The following is a 17,380-nucleotide window of genomic DNA, read 5'->3' as shown; positions in this document are numbered from 1 at the left end:
CTTTACTCTTTCATTTCAATTCCTATTTTTAAACTTACCCTTTCCTTTCATTTATACTTAACTTTCCTTTCCTTTCATACTTACCTTTGCTTTCCTTTCTTTTATAAATTCCCTTCCTTTATAATTCCCTTCCCTTTGCATTATACCTACATTCCCTTTCTGTTCTGTAACATTTTCCTTTAGACCTTCCTTTCCATTCCTTTTTTTTTTTTTAAATTAACCTTTCCTTTCCTTTTTTATATACTTCCCTATCCTTACAATTCTACATACATTGACTTTCCTTTATAGATTGCTTTCCTTTCCATTATATCTACCTTTCCTTTCTTTTATATTCCCTTCCTTTCCCTTCCTTTATACTTACCTTTGCTTTCCTTTCTTTTATACTTTCCCTTTCTTTATACTTTCCTTTCCTTTATACTTTCGTTTTCTGTATACTTTCCTTTCCTTTACACTTTCATTTCAATTCCTATTTTTAAACTTACCCTTTCCTTTCATTTATACTTTCCTTTCCTTTCCTTTCCTTTCATACTTACCTTTGCTTTCCTTTCTTTTATAAATTCCCTTCTTTAAAATTCCCTTTCTTTGCATTATACCTACCTTCCTTTTCTGTTCTGTAACATTTTCCTTTAGACCTTCCTTTCCATTCCTTTTTTTTTTTAAATTAACCTTTCCTTTCCTTTTTTATATACTTCCCTATCCTTACAATTCTACATACATTGACTTTCCTTTATACATTGCTTTCCTTTCCATTATATCTACCTTTCCTTTCTTTTCTATTCCCTTCCTTTCCCTTCCTTTATACTTACCTTTGCTTCCTTTCTTTTATACTTTCCCTTCCTTTATACTTTCCCTTCCTTTATACTTTCCTTTTCATTATTCCCTTCCCTTCCCTTCCCTTTCTCCTTTCCTTCCATTTTTCTTTTCCTTTCTCCTTTCCTTTTCTTTTCTCCTTTCCTTTCTTTTCCTTTCCTTTCTCCTTTCCTTTCCTTTCTCCTTTCCTTTCCTTTCTCCTTTCCTTTCTCCTTTCCTTTCCATTATACTTACCTTTGCTTTCCTTTATACTTTCCCTTCCCTTATACTTTCCTTTCCTTTCCATTATACCTACCTTCCCTTTTTGTTCCTTTATACTTTCCTTTTCATTCCTTTTTTTTATACTTACTCTCCCCTTTCCTTTCCTATAAAGTTTCCTATCCATTCAATTATACTTACCTTCCCTTTTTTTTATACATTGCCTTCCTTTTCATTATAAGTACCTTCCCTTTCCTTTATACTTTCCTTTATACTTACTTTTCCTTTATACTTTCCTTTCCATTCATTTTTTTTTTATTCTTTCCCTAGCATTTCCTTTCCATCATTCTTTCCTTTTCTTTCCATCATGATTTCCTTAACTTTCCTTTTTTTTTCCTTTTAGTTCCTTTCCCTTTCCCTTTCCCTTTCTATATTCTTTTCTTTCCTTTCCATTCATTTTTTTAATTCTTTCCCTCTCCTTTCCTTTCCTTTATAATTTCATTTCCTTTCCATTATACTTACCTTTGCTTTCCTTTCCTTTATACTTTTTTTCTATTATACTTTCCTTTCTTTTGTACCTTCCTTTCCTTTATACTTTCCTTTCCTTAGCATACCTTTATACTTTCCTTTCGTTTATACTTTTCTTTTCTTTCCTTTCATTTATTTTTTTCTTTCCTATATATTTGAAATTTTTTTTCTTATTTTCTTTCTTTCCCACTCATCACCCCCCTTTTTTCTGTTCTTATATATTTTTTATTTCGTTTTCTTTTCCTTTTCCTTTTCCTTCCCCCCCCTTTTTTCTTCTTTTCTCTTTACTTTTTCTTTTTTTTCTACTTATTTTTCTTGCCTTCTTTCCTTATCCTTTGGCTTTTTCTTCCCCTTTTTGTTTTATTTTTCTTCCCCATTTTCTTTCCCTTCTCCTTTTTCTATTCTTTTTCTTCCCTATTATCATTCTTCTTCTATTTTCTTCCCTGTTTTCTCCCCTCTTTTTTCTTCCCCTTTTATCTTGACTTTCTCCTGTTTCATGTTTTTTCCCTATTTCTTTTTTTTTAACTTTTTCTTCCCTATTATTTTATTTTTCTTCTTTCTTGCTTTTTTCTTTTTTTAATATTTGTTTTCTTTCCATTTTTCTTCCCCTTTTCTCATTCATTTTTATTTCTTGATTTTCTTCCCTCTTTTCTTTTTACCCCGACCCATTCTTTGTCTTTTTTTTTCTTTTTAAAGTTTGATATTTTTTTCTTCTTCTTCTCTTCCCTTCCCCCTTTTTTTTATAGCCCATATATTCTTTACTTCTTTTCCTTTTCCTTTTCCAATCATTCCCCCACCCCCAACCCCTATTTTCTTTAGCTTTTGTTTCTTTTTACCCTATCTGTTTTACTTTCGCTTCCTCCTTTTCTGTTCTCTTTTCTCTTTTTCTTCCCTATTTAATTTTCTTTTTTGCTTCCCCATTTCCTTCCCTCTTTTTTCTTGCTTTTTTTTCTTTCCCTTTATGTTTCTTTTTCTTTCTTCTTTTCTTCTCTATTCTTTACCTTTTTCTTTTTCTTTTTTTTTCTTTTCTTTTCTTTTTCCTTTTTTTTCTTTTTTCTTTTTTCCTTTGTTTTCCTTTTTTTTCTTTTCCTTTCTTTTTTTATTCTTTTCTTTTTCTTCCCTTCTTTCCTTTTGCTTTTACTTTCTCTTCCCCTTTTTGTTTTTTCTTCCCCATTTTTTCCCTTCTCCTTTTCCTATTCTTTTTCTTCCCTATTATCATTCTTCTTCTATTTCCTTCCCTGTATTCTTCCCTCTTTTTTCTTTCCTCTTTTTTTCTTCCTTTTATTTTTACTTTCCCCCTTCTGTTTCCTGTTTTTTATTTCTCCTATTTCTTTTCCATTACCTTTTTTCCCTATCTTCCCCCTTTTCTATTCCCTTTTCTCTTTTTCTTCACTGTTTAATTTTCATTTCCTCTTTCTTCCCCCTTTCCTTCCCTGTTTTTTCTTGCTCTTTTTTTTTTCCTTCCCCTTTATGTTTCCTTATCGCTTTCTTTCTCTTTCCATCTCTCTTTCGTATTCCCTTTCTTCGTCACTTCCCTCTTTTCTTTACTCTTCATTCCTTTCTTTTTCTTCTTTTTCTTCCTTTTCTTTGCCTTCTTTTTCTTCACTTCTTTCATTTTCCTTTTGTTTATTTCTCCTGTTTTTGTTTTTCTTTTCTTCCCCATTTTCTTTTCCTTCTATTTTTTATATTCTTTTTCTTCCCTATTATCATTTTTCTTCTTTTTTTCCCCTTTTTCTTACTTTTACCCCCCCAATTTTATTTTTGTCTTCCCTTTTCTATTTCCTTTTATCTTTCTCCTATTACTTTTTTTTCTCTTCTTCTTTCCTTTCTTTATATTATTTTCTTTTCTTCCTTCTTTTCTTTTTTCCTTTCTTTTTTCTATCCTCTTTCCATTTTCTCCCCTCCCCTCTCCTCATTTTTTTTCCCTTTCTTTCCCTTTTCCTTTCTCTTTCCCTTTCCCTTTATTTCCCTTTCCCTTCCCTTTCTCTTTTCTTCTTTTCATTTCTTCTTTTAATTTTTTTTTCTTCTTTGACTTCCCTTCTTTCCTTTTGCTTTTGTTTTTTCTTCCCCTATTTTTTCTTCCTCATTTTCTTTCCCTTCTCCTCTCACTATTCTTTTTCTTCCCAACTATCATTCTTCTTCTATTTTCCTCCCTCTTTTCTTCCCCCTTTATTCTTCCCCTTTTATCTTTGCTTTCCCACTTCTCTTTCCCTTCCCTCCCCTTTCCCTTTATCCCCTTCTATCCCTTTCCCTTTCTTTTTTCTTATTTTCTTTTTTTTATTCTTTTCTTTTGCTACCCTATTTTTCTTCTCTATTTTTTCTTCTTTTTTCTTTTTCTCTTCTTTTTTCTTTTTCTATTTTCTTTTGGCTTTGCTATTACCTTATCCTTTTTGTTTTTCTATATCTTCCTTTTTTTCCCTTTATTCTATTCTTCTTTCTCTTTTCTATCCCTATTATTTTTTTCCTTTTTCATTAACTTTTTTCTTTTTCTTTATCTTTTTTCTTTTTTTTTCTTTCTTTTCTGTTGCTCTTTCTTCTTGTTCCTTTTTCTTTTATTTTTTTCTGCTGCTTTTTCTTCTTGTTTCATTGATTTTCCTTTTCTTTTGCTTTTTAAATCTCTCTATTTTGCCTCTCCTTTTTTTCTTTCTCTTTTTCTTCCCTTGTTTCTTTTTTATCCCAATTTTCTTCACCTTTTTCTTTCATCTTCTTCCCCTTCTTCATTTCCTTTACTTTCCTTTTTTTTTTACTTTTAAAGCACAATTACTTCATGAAATGATACTTCTCGATGTACAAACAGATATAAAAATATCATCTGATACCTCTTTGCGCTGCTCTCACAATCATAGAGTAGCCATCAGTAGCTTTGGTTTTGGTAAAAAAAAAAAAAAGAAAAAAAAATCTGCAGGACTGTCGTACAAATACTAGTGATGGGGGATGGAGGGGAGATATTCTGGCCATCAGTGACATTTCCCTTCCATTTCCCCCCCTTATTTTCTTTTGCTTTTGGTTCTTCTTACCCTATTTGTTTCTCTCTTCCCCCTTTTCTGTTCTCCTTTCTCTTTTTCTTCCCTATTTTCTCTTCCCCCTTTTCTTCCCCCTTTTTTCTTGCTCTTTTTTTTACTTCCCCTTTATGTTTCCCTTTCCCTTTCCTTTTATTTCCCTTTCCCTTTATTTCCCTTCCCTTTTTCTTTTCTCTTTTCTATTCTTTTCTTTGGGGAAGCTGTATTTATGTTGTATTTACTTTGGTATTTATCTTACCTTTTTAGAGGAGTTGTGCCTGCTTCTGCTTCTTCAAAAAGGAACAGGGAGCTCTACAGTAGAAGCCTGAAGGTGAGGTGGGCTGGCCTCTCTGCCTGCCTGTGCTCCTTCCTTCCCCCTGGAAAGTTTATCACATGAGATTTTCATAGGCTTCTTCTTACCCTATTTGTTTTACTATTCCTCCCCCCTTTTGTGTTCTCCTTTCTCTTTTTCTTCCCTATTTAATTTTCATTTTCTCTTTACTTCCCCCTTTCCTTCCCTCTTTTTTCTTGCTCTTTCTTTTTCTTCCCCTTTATGTTTCCCTTTCCCTTGATTTCTCTTTCTCTTCCTCTTTCCCTTCCCCTTCCCTTTTCTTTTCCCCTTCTGTTTCTTCCCTTACTTCCCTTCTTTTTTGGGAAGCTGTATTTATCTTGTATTTACTTTGGTATTTATCTTACCTTTTTAGAAGTGTTGTGCCTGCTTCTGCTGGCTTCAAAGAGGAACAAGGAGCTCTACAGTAGAAGCCTGAAGGTGAGGTGGGCTGGCCTCTCTGCCTGCCTGTGCTCCTTCCTTCCCCCTGAAAAGATCACCACATGAGATTTTGATAGGATTCTTTTTACTCTATTTGTTTTTCTTTTCCTTCCATCTTTTCTGTTCTCCTTTCTCTTTTTCTTCCCTATTTAATTTTCATTTTCTCTTTTCTTCCCCATTTCCTTGCCTCTTTTTTCTTGCTTTTTTTTCCTTCCCTTTTATGTTTCTCTTTCCCTTTATTTCTATTTCCTTTCCTCTTTCCCTTTCTCCTTCCTTTCCTTTCCTTTCGCTTTTCTTTTCTTTTGTACTCTTTACTTTTTTTCTTCTTCTTTGTCTTCCATTCTTTCCTTTTGCTTTTGCTTTTTCTTCCCCTATTTGTTTTTTTTTCTTCCCCATTTTCTTTCCCTTCTCCTTTTACTATTCTTGTTCTTCCCAATTATCATTCTTCTTCTATTTTCTTCCCTGTTTTCTTCCCTCTTTTCTCTTCTCCTTTTATCTTTGCTTTCCCACTTCTGTTTCCCTTCCCCTTTATGTTTCTATTTCCCTTTCCTTTTCCCTTTCCTTTTTTTCTTTTTATTTTTCTTTTTTTTTTCTTCCTTATTTTTCTTCTCTATTTTTTCTTCTTTTTCCATTTTCTTATTCTCTTCCTTTTTCTTTTTCTATTTTCTTTTGGTTTTGTTTTTTCCTTATCCTTTTTGTTTTTCTTTATCTTCCTTTTTTCCCCTTCCCTTTATTTTATTCTTCTTTCTCTTTTTTCCCCTATTCTCATTTTATTTTTTCCCTCTCTTTCATTAACCTTTTTTTCTTTTTTCATTTTCTTTTTCTGTTGCTTTTTCTTCTTGTTTCTTTTTTCTTTTTCTCTTGCATTTTCTTATTCTATTGTTTTTCCTTTCCTCTTGCTTCTTTAAATCTCTCTATTTTTCCTCTCCTTTTTTATTTTTTCTTTCTCTTTTTCTTCCCTTATTTCTTTTTTTACTCTATTTTCTTCACCTTTCTCTTTCACCTTCTTCCCCTTTTTCTTTTCCATTTCCCTTACTTTCCTTTTTTTTTTTTTTAAAAAAGCACAATAAATTCATGAAGTGACACTTCTCGACGTACAAACATATAAAAATATCATCTGATACCTCTTTGCGCTGTTCTCACAATCATAGAGTAGCCATCAGTAGCTTTGATTTTGGTAAGAAAGAAAGAAAGAGAGAAAGAGAGAAAGAGAGAAAGAAAGAAAGAAAGAGAGAAAGAGAGAAAGAGAGAAAGAGAGAGAGAAAGAGAGAAAGAAAGAGAAAGAGAGAGAGAAAGAGAGAAAGAGAGAAAGAGAGAGAGAGAGAGAGAAAGAGAGAGAGAAAGAAAGAGAGAAAGAAAGAGAGAAAGAAAGAGAGAAAGAAAGAGAGAAAGAAAGAGAGAAAGAAAGAAAGAAAGAAAGAAAGAAAGAAAGAAAGAAAGAAAGAAAGAAAGAAAGAAAGAAAGAAAGAAAGAAAGAAAGAAAGAAAGAAAGAAAGAAAGAAAGAAAGAAAGAAAGAAAGAAAGAAAGAAAGAAAGAAAGAAAGAAAGAAAGAAAGAGAGAAAGAGAGAAAGAGAGAAAGAGAGAAAGAGAGAAAGAGAGAAAGAGAGAAAGAGAGAAAGAAAGAAAGAAAGAAAGAAAGAAAGAAAGAAAGAAAGAAAGAGAGAAAGAGAGAAAGAGAGAAAGAGAGAAAGAGAGAAAGAGAGAAAGAGAGAAAGAGAGAAAGAGAGAAAGAAGAGAAAGAGAGAAAGAGAGAAAGAAAGAAAGAAAGAAAGAAAGAAAGAAAGAAAGAAAGAAAGAAAGAAAGAAAGAAAGAAAGAAAGAAAGAAAGAAAGAAAGAAAGAAAGAAAGAAAGAAAGAAAGAAAGAAAGAAAGAAAGAAAGAAAGAAAGAAAGAAAGAAAGAAAGAAAGAAAGAAGAAAGAAGGAAGGAAGAAAGAAAGAAAGAAAGAAAGAAAGAAAGAAAGAAAGAAAGAAAGAAAGAAAGAAAGAAAGAAAGAAAGAAAGAAAGAAAGAAAGAAAGAAAGAAAGAAAGAAAGAAAGAAAGAAAGAAAGAAAGAAAGAAAGAAAGAAAGAAAGAAAGAAAGAAAGAAAGAAAGAAAGAAAGAAAGAAAGAAAGAAAGAAAGAAAGAAAGAAATTGAAGACTGAGCAAAGCCTCAAAATGGTGGTAAGGTAACATTTTGCTATAGAAATGGAAAGGGGAACTTCACAGAAACCAAGACAAAGGGTAACTGTACATTTAAAAGTGCAGGGAAAGGGGGAATTACAGACACTTAGTCAAAATAAAGCCAGAGAAGAGGGCAATAAAGATAAGAAGAAACTGTCCGGAGACCTCTGACAAGAAGGATTAGATCCCCCCCCGGGCAAGATGATGCCGACATGGGAGAACAATAACAGCAGATAACTCCAAGAAGAAAACAGAAGAAGAATTTCACCCCAAAACATCGGCAAGGGTCGCGGGGAATGGGGTCAGGGGGAATGAGGGAATGGGGTTGCGGGGAACGGGGCCATAGGGAATGTAATGAATATGTAATCAAACTGAGGAGGAGACTATTGATTATGTATTAGCTTGACCTATAACTGTAACACACTTTTCTCCTTACGGTGTGCAAGTTTGGAGGAGCTATCCCCCTTGCACCCGGCGCTGCACAACGCTGGAATAAACATACCTGCTTTATAACCCATCTCTGGATTATAGAGTTTGATTCCGCAAGTCAATTTGGCACCCCAGATGGGACCCTCTCTGTTCGGCTGCAGGACCAGCTGAGAAGGGGGATGCCTTTGGCGCGCCCCGAGATTTCTCGGAAGGACTCCCCTCCCTCATCTGATCACTGCAGGAGCAGACAAGAACCATCTATCGGCGGACCAGGTATGTGAAACGGGGGACCTGTAAGTCGTGAGGAGACGTCCTACGCAGGGCACAGTGGAGTCGGCGTGCTCCCCCCCAGGGATGTGAGCTCACGGGTTAGGTTAGGTTGCCGGCTGGGTTAGGACTCCCTAGGGAGTGCCTACAAAGGGGCCAGTAAGTCGTACGCATGGTAAAAGAGTTATTGCTCACATTCAGGTGATTGCTAATTGGGCAGAGCTTGTCTGCTCTCTGGTACAGGGTGATTTGGGTAATCCTGGGATAATTGGTATTGTACAGCGCTGTTTATATAGGTGACCTAAGTCAACAACTAGCACCGGTGTTCTTAACATCTTTGGTTAAGCTTAACAAATGATATATTGTAATTCTGTTTGAATTGTTGTATGAGTGTGGTGTGAGTGAGACGCAGCACAGCTGCGGGGCGAGTGAGGAGTCCCGACCCGCGGTTCCGTCCTCCCGCGAGGGAAACGGCCGGGGACGGACGAAGCGAAAGTTGTCTCCAATACTTGTTTATCTATGTTTTAATACGTGTTTATTTTGTATTATTAATTACCGATTGTTGTAAAGTATGTGGTCATAAGTTATAACAATGCTGTTGTGTCAGAAGTGGTTTTACTTATAAAAGAATACGGTGGTTTATATTAAGTTACGATGGGAAAATCACAGAGCAAAGAGGTCCCTGCACGCTCACCCCTGGGGTGTATACTGGCACATTGGCGAGATATCGCTGGGGAACCAGGAGGAACCCTGAGCCGAAAAAAAAAAATCCTGATTAAATATTGTAATCAGTGGTGGTTGATGTATAAGCTAGAGGACAGGGACAATGAACATATAGAGGGATGTCTGTGTGGAATGAGTATCAAGCCATTTATGTGATACTGTGTTCTGCCTGCGAAGAGGTGTAAGGGAGGTGGGTCAGTCAGTGCTGGCTCTGTGGCGAGAGGTGTATAACTGAACGATATGGATTGCTAAGGGAAAGTTATAAGGTAGTAAGAGTGTTTATGGAAACTGAAGAACTGTGTTGTTTGATTTGTGGGTTTTGAAGGGAATGGGACAAACTGTTTGGCTGGTATAAGAAAGTGTAGTTGTTAATGTCATACGGAAGTATTGTTGAGGGTACGTGGAAGTGTAAATGAGGGTACAAATAGTGGAATAGTGTACAGAGGAAAAAGGGTTAAAGAGAAAGTGAGTTTATCTGTGCTGGCATGAGAACAACCCCCCCGCACCGTTCCCCTGCAATCAGAACTCTCAGAGTGGGAGAGGGAGCCAGGGTCAGAGACTGCTGCTGTAAACAGCAAAGGGGAAGGTGGAGAGGACAGGGCACTGGAAGTGAGAATAGCCTTCATGTGCAGAGATCTGGGAAATCTGAAATCTGGGCAGCACTGGATGGTTCTGGAGAGGAGGTGAAATGTAATGATTAGAGTTTGGAAAGTGAGAAAGTTTGGGAAGGACACAGGTTGAGGAAGGCAAAGATGAAAACAGGGATGTCAGGTCTGAAGGTGTACAATAAGAAGAAAACAAAACAAACACCTGATTGAGAATCAGAGATGTTCAGGAAACTGAAAATAATAACAGCTGTTACTGTTGTGGTGCTAGAGTAGGGCCATAGGACCCAGAAGATCCCCCACGAGGAAAGGGGGGGAGGGAGGCTTGAAGAGCCCAGGGAGGGCTCTGCCCCGCGGGAATGAAAGCAGTGTGCAAACTGCAGTGGGACACTGGTAGAGAAATCCGACCAAGCTGAGTGAGAAGGAATTGTCTCTGATTGCAGAACTGAACAATGAGAACTTGGGAAGTTAACCCTAGCAGATATACCGATGAAACTGCAGCTAAGGAAGCAGGATAAAGTAGTTCATTTTCTGATGGATATGGGAGCTTCTTACTACCCATAGTTGGTTTTGTAACATTAGTAGGTGCTACTGCCCAACAAGAAAAGGCTTACCTTTGGAATTAATTAAATATAAGCTAAGGAAACAAGTAGGAATACAGGAATTCTTGTACCTGTCAGGTTACCCTGGCAAGAAATGTAATAAAACTGGAGCTAAGGGTCAAACAATATTGGCTGATTAAGAATTGTAAGTCTGACTATTAACACAAACTGGGAAAAACAATGTTATACCCCCAGGAGCCACAGCAATCTCAAATAAGACACACTTAGGGGTGTGGGCATCAGGGCCAAAAATTAAGCCCTAAATACAAGTTAAAAGCAAGAGCTCACCCACTCAGGGTAAAGTGGTGCCCTTTGAGGATATGTGACTGTAGAAGGACAAAAGAAATAATAGATAATTTTTTGAGTTTGAATTACTAATTGAATGGGAATCCAAGTACAAAACTCCAATTTTGCCAATTTGCTAAATTTTCGGATAGCAAGTGCTTTAGTTTGTTGAAGACATGAGGACAAGTAATGGAATTGTTGAATGGATACACTCAGTGATGGAAAATCCATGCACTTTATCAACCAAGTTAAGAAATGAATAGGTGGAGTTTACCTTCTGGATTTGAGGAATGTCTCTTCTGCCTGGTTTGGCTAAAGGAAGCCTAAGGTTATTTGCCTTTGAATAGGAAAACCCTAATAGAGGGAGAAGAGACTCAGTTAACCTGGACAGTGTTACCCAGGGTTGTGAGAACAGCTTAATGATTTTTGAGAACTGGTCAACTCATGAGCCTGAGACCTGGGATCCTCCATCCTAGGGTGGAACTTTACTGGAGCGTGTGGATGCCACAGCAACAAAAGGACTGTGTACAATAGACTGAGAGTTTGCTGAGTTTCTTGGTTTACAGAAAGCACAAATAACTCAGAAATTACAGCTGGACTTTGAACCTTAAGGACTGCCTAGAAAGAAGCCATCTGCTAAACCCCTGAGCTGCAAACTGCCAAGGAACTCCATACGTTCCCAGGAATGACAGGAGGGTGCTGACCATGGATACACAGCTACGGACTGATGGTAAACCTCAAACAGCTTGAAGTGAGTAAGGGATGATGCCTGAGGGCAGTGGCTGCACTGGTGTTCAATATTCAAGAAGCCTATAAATCTACACTGGGCCAAAGGACACCAGTTTTAATATCTCATACAGTGTTTACTGTATTAGTAACAGTAGGGGACATTAGTTCATTGGCTCTCACCCCAAAGATTCCTGAAATACCAGGCCATCCTGGTAGAGCAAGATGATGTAGAAATAATTGTGACTAATATTGTCAACCCAGTATCTTTCCTTAGTGGAACTCCTGGAGAACCAGTATTACATGACTGCTTTGAATCAACTGAAGCTGCACATTCCAGCCGGTCAGTCGAACCTGAAGGACGAACCCTTAGAAGATGCAGAAGACACCTGGGTTACCAGCAGCTGCAGTTTTATGAGACAAGGAGACTGTAAGGCAGGACATGCAGTAACTGCTACTGACCAGGTAATTGAAGCACAACCACCAGCTGTGGGGACTTCCCCTCAGAAGGCTGAAATAACTGCCTTGACAAGAGCTTTAATCATATGGACAGATGCTAAATATGTGCCACACGCTCATAGTACCATCTGAAAAGAGCAAGGATTGCTCACACACAAGGAAAACAGCCTGATTTAAATCTACCAATGGTTATTATATGTTGTAAAAGACATCAGAAATGTAACACTGTACAGGAAACAGAAAATAAGATGATAGATCAGGTGGCAGAACAGACAGTTGAAGAGGGCTTCAATTCCAGACGGTAAACTTAAAATCTCTGAAGCCAAGTCAAAACCTGTAAAATATTCTAAAGAGAACAGGAGTCCAATTAATGATTTAGAAAGGAATAGAGTAAGTTGACAGATGGGTGCATGCCCAAATGGACACATTGTTATGCCCTTTAGTATTTTATGGAAATTGGTTATAAAGGAAGATAAGAGAATATATTGGGCAAACTAACACTACAAAGTACAGTCCCAGTACCAGGAACAGGGCACAAGGGGGCCTCACGGGAGAGGGCCTTCCAGGGCAACAATGGCAAATTGATTTCAGAGAACTCCCAAGAAAAGGGGGGTATTGCTGTATGAAAATTTCTGTAACCTTAGAAACAATTGAGGATGCTGCTGCAGATGCCTGATGGACAATCCAAAAGGAGGTATCCTGTTTATCCAAAGATGCATTGCAACATGGAGTAGGCAGGGATAACACCGATTGGTTAATAGTTGTCTCTGGACCATGGGATAAACTTACTAGTTGCCAAATTTAGGATGACTGAAACAGTTTTTCTTAGCCTGCGTCACCTTGCTACTCTTGGTGTGTTTTACTTGTGTTGTTATAAGATGCCTTTTGTGTCTGCACCAAGGTACTGGAAGGGAATACGAGGTTTGGAAGAGACATGAGCTGAGACAAAAGGTAGAGAGCGGAGCCTATTTTGAGACCCATTAAGAATCTAGCAGGTAAAAGCCTGCTAGATTAAAGAAAAGGGGGGAATTGAAGAGTGAGCAAAGCCTCAAAATGGTGGTAAGGTAACATTTTGCTATAGAAAGGGAAAGGGGAACTTCACAGAAACCAAGACAAAGGGTAACTGTACATTTAAAAGTGCAGGGAAAGGGGGAATTACAGACACTTAGTCAAAATAAAGCCAGAGAAGAGGGCAATAAAGAAGAAACTGTCCGGAGACCTCTGACAAGAAGGATTAGATCCCCCCCCGGGCAAGATGATGCCGACATGGGAGAACAATAACAGCAGATAACTCCAAGAAGAAAACAGAAGAAGAATTTCACCCCAAAACATCGGCAAGGGTCGCGGGGAAGGGGGTCAGGGGGAATGAGGGAATGGGGTTGCGGGGAACGGGGCCATAGGGAATGTAATGAATATGTAATCAAACTGAGGAGGAGACTATTGATTATGTATTAGCTTGACCTATAACTGTAACACACTTTTCTCCTTACGGTGTGCAAGTTTGGAGGAGCTATCCCCCTTGCACCCGGCGCTGCGCAACGCTGGAATAAACATACCTGCTTTATAACCCATCTCTGGATTATAGAGTTTGATTCTGCAAGTCAAAAGAAAGGAAAGAAAGGAAAGGAAGGAAAGGAAGGAAAGGAGGAAGGAAGGAAGGAAGGAAGGAAGGAAGGAAGGAAGGAAGGAAGGAAGGAAGGAAGGAAGGAAGGAAGGAAGGAAGGAAGGAAGGAAGGAAGGAAGGAAGGAAGGAAGGAAGGAAGGAAGGAAGGAAGGAAGGAAGGAAGGAAGGAAGGAAGGAAGGAAGGAAGGAAGGAAGGAAGGAAGGAAGGAAGGAAGGAAGGAAGGAAGGAAGGAAGGAAGGAAGGAAGGAAGGAAGAAAGAAAGAAAGAAAGAAAGAAAGAAAGAAAGAAAGAAAGAAAGAAAGAAAGAAAGAAAGAAAGAAAGAAAGAAAGAAAGAAAGAAAGAAAGAAAGAAAGAAAGAAAGAAAGAAAGAAAGAAAGAAAGAAAAAATCTGCAGGACTGTGGTACAAATAATAGTGATGAGGGATGGAGGGGAGATATCCTGGCCACCTCTCCCTTCCATTTCCCCACCTTATTTTCTTTTGCTTTTAGTTCTTCTTAACCTATTTGTTTTCCTTTTCCTTCCCCCTTTTCTGTTCTCCTTTCTCTTTTTCTTCCCTATTTAAGTTTCTTTTAGTCTTTACTTCCCCCTTTCCTTCCCTCTTTTTTCTTGCTCTTTTTTTTACTTCCACTTTATTTTTCCCTTTCTCTTTATCTCCCTTTCCCTTTCTCTATCCCTTCCCTTTTTCTTTTCTTTTTTCTATTCTTTTCTTTGGGGAAGCTGTATTTATGTTGTATTTACTTTGGTATTTATCTTACCTTTTTAGAGGAGTTGTGCCTGCTTCTGCTTCTTCAAAAAGGAACAGGGAGCTCTACAGTAAAAGCCTGAAGGTGAGGTGGGCTGACCTCTCTGTCTGCCTGTGCTCCTTCCTTCCCCCTGGAAAGTTCACCACATGAGACTTTGATAGGCTTCTTCTTACCCTATTTGTTTTACTTTTCCTCCCCCCTTTCGTGTTCTCCTTTCTCTTTTTCTTCCCTATTTAATTTTCATTTTCTGTTTACTTCCCCCTTTCCTTCCCTCTTTTTTCTTGCTCTTTCTTTTTCTTCCCCTTTATGTTTCCGTTTCCCTTCCTCTTTCCCTTTCCCTTCCACTTCCCCTTTCTCTTTCCCTTTCCCTTCCCCTTTCCCTTTTCCTTCCCTTTTCTCTTTCCTTTCCCCTTTTGTTTCCCCTTCCCTTCTTTTCCTTCCAAGAAGCTGTATTTATCTTGTATTTACTTTGGTATTTATCTTACCTTTTTAGAGGTGTTGTGCCTGCTTCTGCTGGCTTCAAAAAGGAACAGGGAACTCTACAGTAGAAGCCTGAAGTTGAGGTGGGGTGGGCTGTCTGCCTGTACTCCTTCCTTCCTCCTGGAAAGTTCACCACATGAGGTTTTGATAGGCTTCCGTAATGTATGGGTATGGAAAGCTGCAACTAACTCTGTAGATGACTGGTATATACTTAACATCTGAAATCTCAATCAAATTTTCTGCTTGTTCAGTTATTGTCTGGCATTCACTTATTTCCTGATTTGGCCATCACTTCTGGCTGCTCTTTTGACAGATTTTCACTATTTCTGCAGTCACATTGGTCTAGCAACAGGGGAATCAGCTGTGGCTGTGGGTGTGGTGAGAGCAGCACAACCACCCCATCCTTCTCTGAGTCCTCACTTCCTCTGCAGCATTGCTTCACAGACCCTTGCACACCCTAAAAGCAGCGGCCAGCAACCAGCCATAGTGACTTGGGTTTAATTTGTCTGCAGTTGAATGCAATTAGTCCCCAGACAAACTTGGGTCGCCTTTTTGTTTCACCAAAAAAATCACTGATGCTGAAGATCTGGCATATGCTCCAGCCTTACAGCTCAAGTCCTGTCACCTACCCCCGCCCCCCCCCCCATCTCCCCCCCGTCCCATCCCCCCCCCCCCCCCCCCGCATCCCTGAGCCGAGCCCAATCTGGACACATACCTGAGGGTGGAGAGCAGAGACGATCCGCTTTTGGGAGCCGGGCTGAAAACGGCTGCGCCATAACCCGCATAGTACATCAGGATCACTCCGTCGGGCAAGCGGCTCCATCTAGCGGCCGTGCCCCGTTTCATGCCGGACGCTCGGTGATGTCACCAACGAATTGAGCTGACGTTACAGCACGGGGCGACCCTTCCCCGATCCCGGGCAGCCCCAGGATCTTTCTGGGAGCGATATGAGCAGAGCAGGGGTGGGGTGCATTGTAACTCCTCTTCTCAGCGTCTTTTGGCAGTGTGAAAAATAAACTGGGCTGTTCTCCAGTAGCAACCCAGAAAGATTATTGGATTTTGCACTTTGTTAGTAATTTGTAAGCAAATACTCAAACTATCAAAGTAGAAAATAATATTTCCTTATTTTATTTTATTTTATTTTATTTTATTTTATTTTATTTTATTTTATTTTATTTTATTTTATTTTATTTTATTTTATTTTATTTTATTTTATTTTATTTTATTTTATTTTATTTTATTTTATTTTATTTTATTTTATTTTATTTTATTTTAGAATGTGAGCTGAATAACATCTTCATCCTCACCTCCAGATTGCAGTATGTCCAAACTGGGTTCTGCCTCAGAGGAATAGTAATGTGTAAAGAGAAAACGTAGGACATAAAAAGATTCCTCAGATTTGCTCACAGAGTAAAAGCACCACAGAAATCTTGTAGAATACAGTTTCTATCCTGATGTCTTAATTAAAAACATACTGTATGTTTATACAGACAAAGACATCCAAGGGCTCAAAGAAGAAAACAGAAAGTAGACCATGTATAATTAAAATAAGTCAGAAAAATATTATATTATGTACTTTGTCCTCCCAGAAAAGCAATTTAAATATCTGTTTCCTTTGCCATCAATAATGACATTAAGTAGATGACTTTCAGCCATCACAAGAGACTAGTAAAGGAAGGGTCCCCTGGGGCTATGTACATAAAGCATGCATGCACACTGCAGAATTATCTTCTGGCTGTATTTCCTAAGAGTGTTTGCAACTCAATTCTCTCTAAATGTATCAAACATTTACATCTTTCTTTATTAATACGCTGGATGCGGTGTCAACGCTAAAAGCTGTATTGACGAATACATCACTGCAGCCTTTTCCTTTTCCATCTGAGTTTTACTTTGATTCTGCCCTTGCTCAAAGAACACCTATCCAGTCCTTAAAAAGCTGCTCATTAGTCCTTGCCAAGACTACTTGTAACCATATGAAACTGCCACCTGCCACAGTGGCAGAAACCAAACCAGTTCCACGTTTACATTAAAAGAAGTTTGTCTGTCAGAAAATGTCACGTTTCAGGATGGTTCTTGTCTTTACAATCCAGTCATTTGAAGTGTGGAAGAGAGACCATGGAGTACTACAGTCAGGGAAAAATATCTGGGTGTGTTCTGAAATCATTTTTTAACTCTACTGGGAAATCCAATTATGTTTTGAATGATCATTGTAAATGCCTGAATATCTGTCCTGTATCTCTGTTACGTATGCGTGCCATCTGCCTGAACACAAACATCTGTGATCCAGATTCTGTCCTGCTGATAAAAACACACTGGTATGTTTCTTTCATGAGTTTTTCTTTGCTGATGATTACACTAATATCAATTTAGTGTAATTTCATTAAATTAAGCAGGGCTTTTTTCCCCCCCACTCTAGTAAAAAGAGCAGATCCTTCAGCATTATGTCAGTCTAAATACATCACAAATAAGGACGGATTTTGGCTTTAATCATTTTTTCTTCCAGTAGGCTTTATTGAAAGAGATGCATACCCAAACTTCCCAAAGTGCCCTAGAAGAAATGTTTTCAGTTGACAGTTTGTTAAGACAAATTGCTATAAATTATACTGTCCTAAATCATAATCCTAGCCCAGTGATTCTTAAGAACCTTGACCTAGCAAACTCTCAGAATCTCATTCTAACCATACCTGAAACAGCCCACAGGAACTCAGAATACCCTGGGAAGGATGAAGTTTTAGCCCAAGAGAAGATACACACAACCATAAACTCCAACCTGTGAAGTTTTGTAATTCCAAAACAGAACTATCCTGTGAAGATCAGGGGAACCCAGTGGAGCTTCCTCAGTTAAACAGTCTGATGGCAGACTTGAAGCCTTAATTTATTCACAGTGTTTTCTGTTTAGTTCTGCCACTTGTGATCCCCACATCCAGCTGCTGGGAATGTATTTATAAACTAAACAGTGCATGGTC

The 17,380-nt window shown here is 38.1% G+C and overlaps 1 protein-coding gene and 1 long non-coding RNA gene across 4 annotated transcripts in view; one reads left to right on the top strand and one right to left on the bottom strand.

Moving 5' to 3' along the window:
* Positions 1-3,782: 3,782 nt before the first annotated feature.
* On the bottom strand, positions 3,783-15,580 carry LOC146753330 (uncharacterized). 3 transcript variants are annotated; one of them, XR_014939913.1, is made up of 5 exons: positions 15,130-15,580; positions 14,420-14,534; positions 5,232-5,350; positions 4,795-4,912; positions 3,783-4,397 (listed from the first exon to the last, which is right to left on the bottom strand). It is a non-coding gene; the product is annotated as an uncharacterized LOC146753330 (long non-coding RNA). The 3 variants fall into 3 exon arrangements; XR_014939912.1 differs by lacking the exon at positions 3,783-4,397 and having other exon boundaries at positions 4,747-4,912; XR_014939915.1 differs by lacking the exons at positions 3,783-4,397; positions 4,795-4,912; positions 5,232-5,350 and adding an exon at positions 13,363-14,064 and having other exon boundaries at positions 15,130-15,567.
* Positions 11,249-17,380, top strand: part of LOC107307923 (uncharacterized) — a 201,861-nt gene continuing 195,729 nt past the window's right edge. The window contains exon 1 of the mRNA XM_085530430.1: positions 11,249-11,570. The gene's annotated coding sequence lies outside the window, so the exon portion shown is untranslated. The remainder of the gene's footprint in view (positions 11,571-17,380) is intronic.

The sequence above is a fragment of the Coturnix japonica genome, chromosome Z, assembly GCF_054131305.1.
Source record: "Coturnix japonica strain WE chromosome Z, WE-NBRP24, whole genome shotgun sequence".
Taxonomy (NCBI): Eukaryota; Metazoa; Chordata; class Aves; order Galliformes; family Phasianidae; genus Coturnix; species Coturnix japonica.
This window is presented reverse-complemented; position numbering and strand designations above follow the sequence as displayed.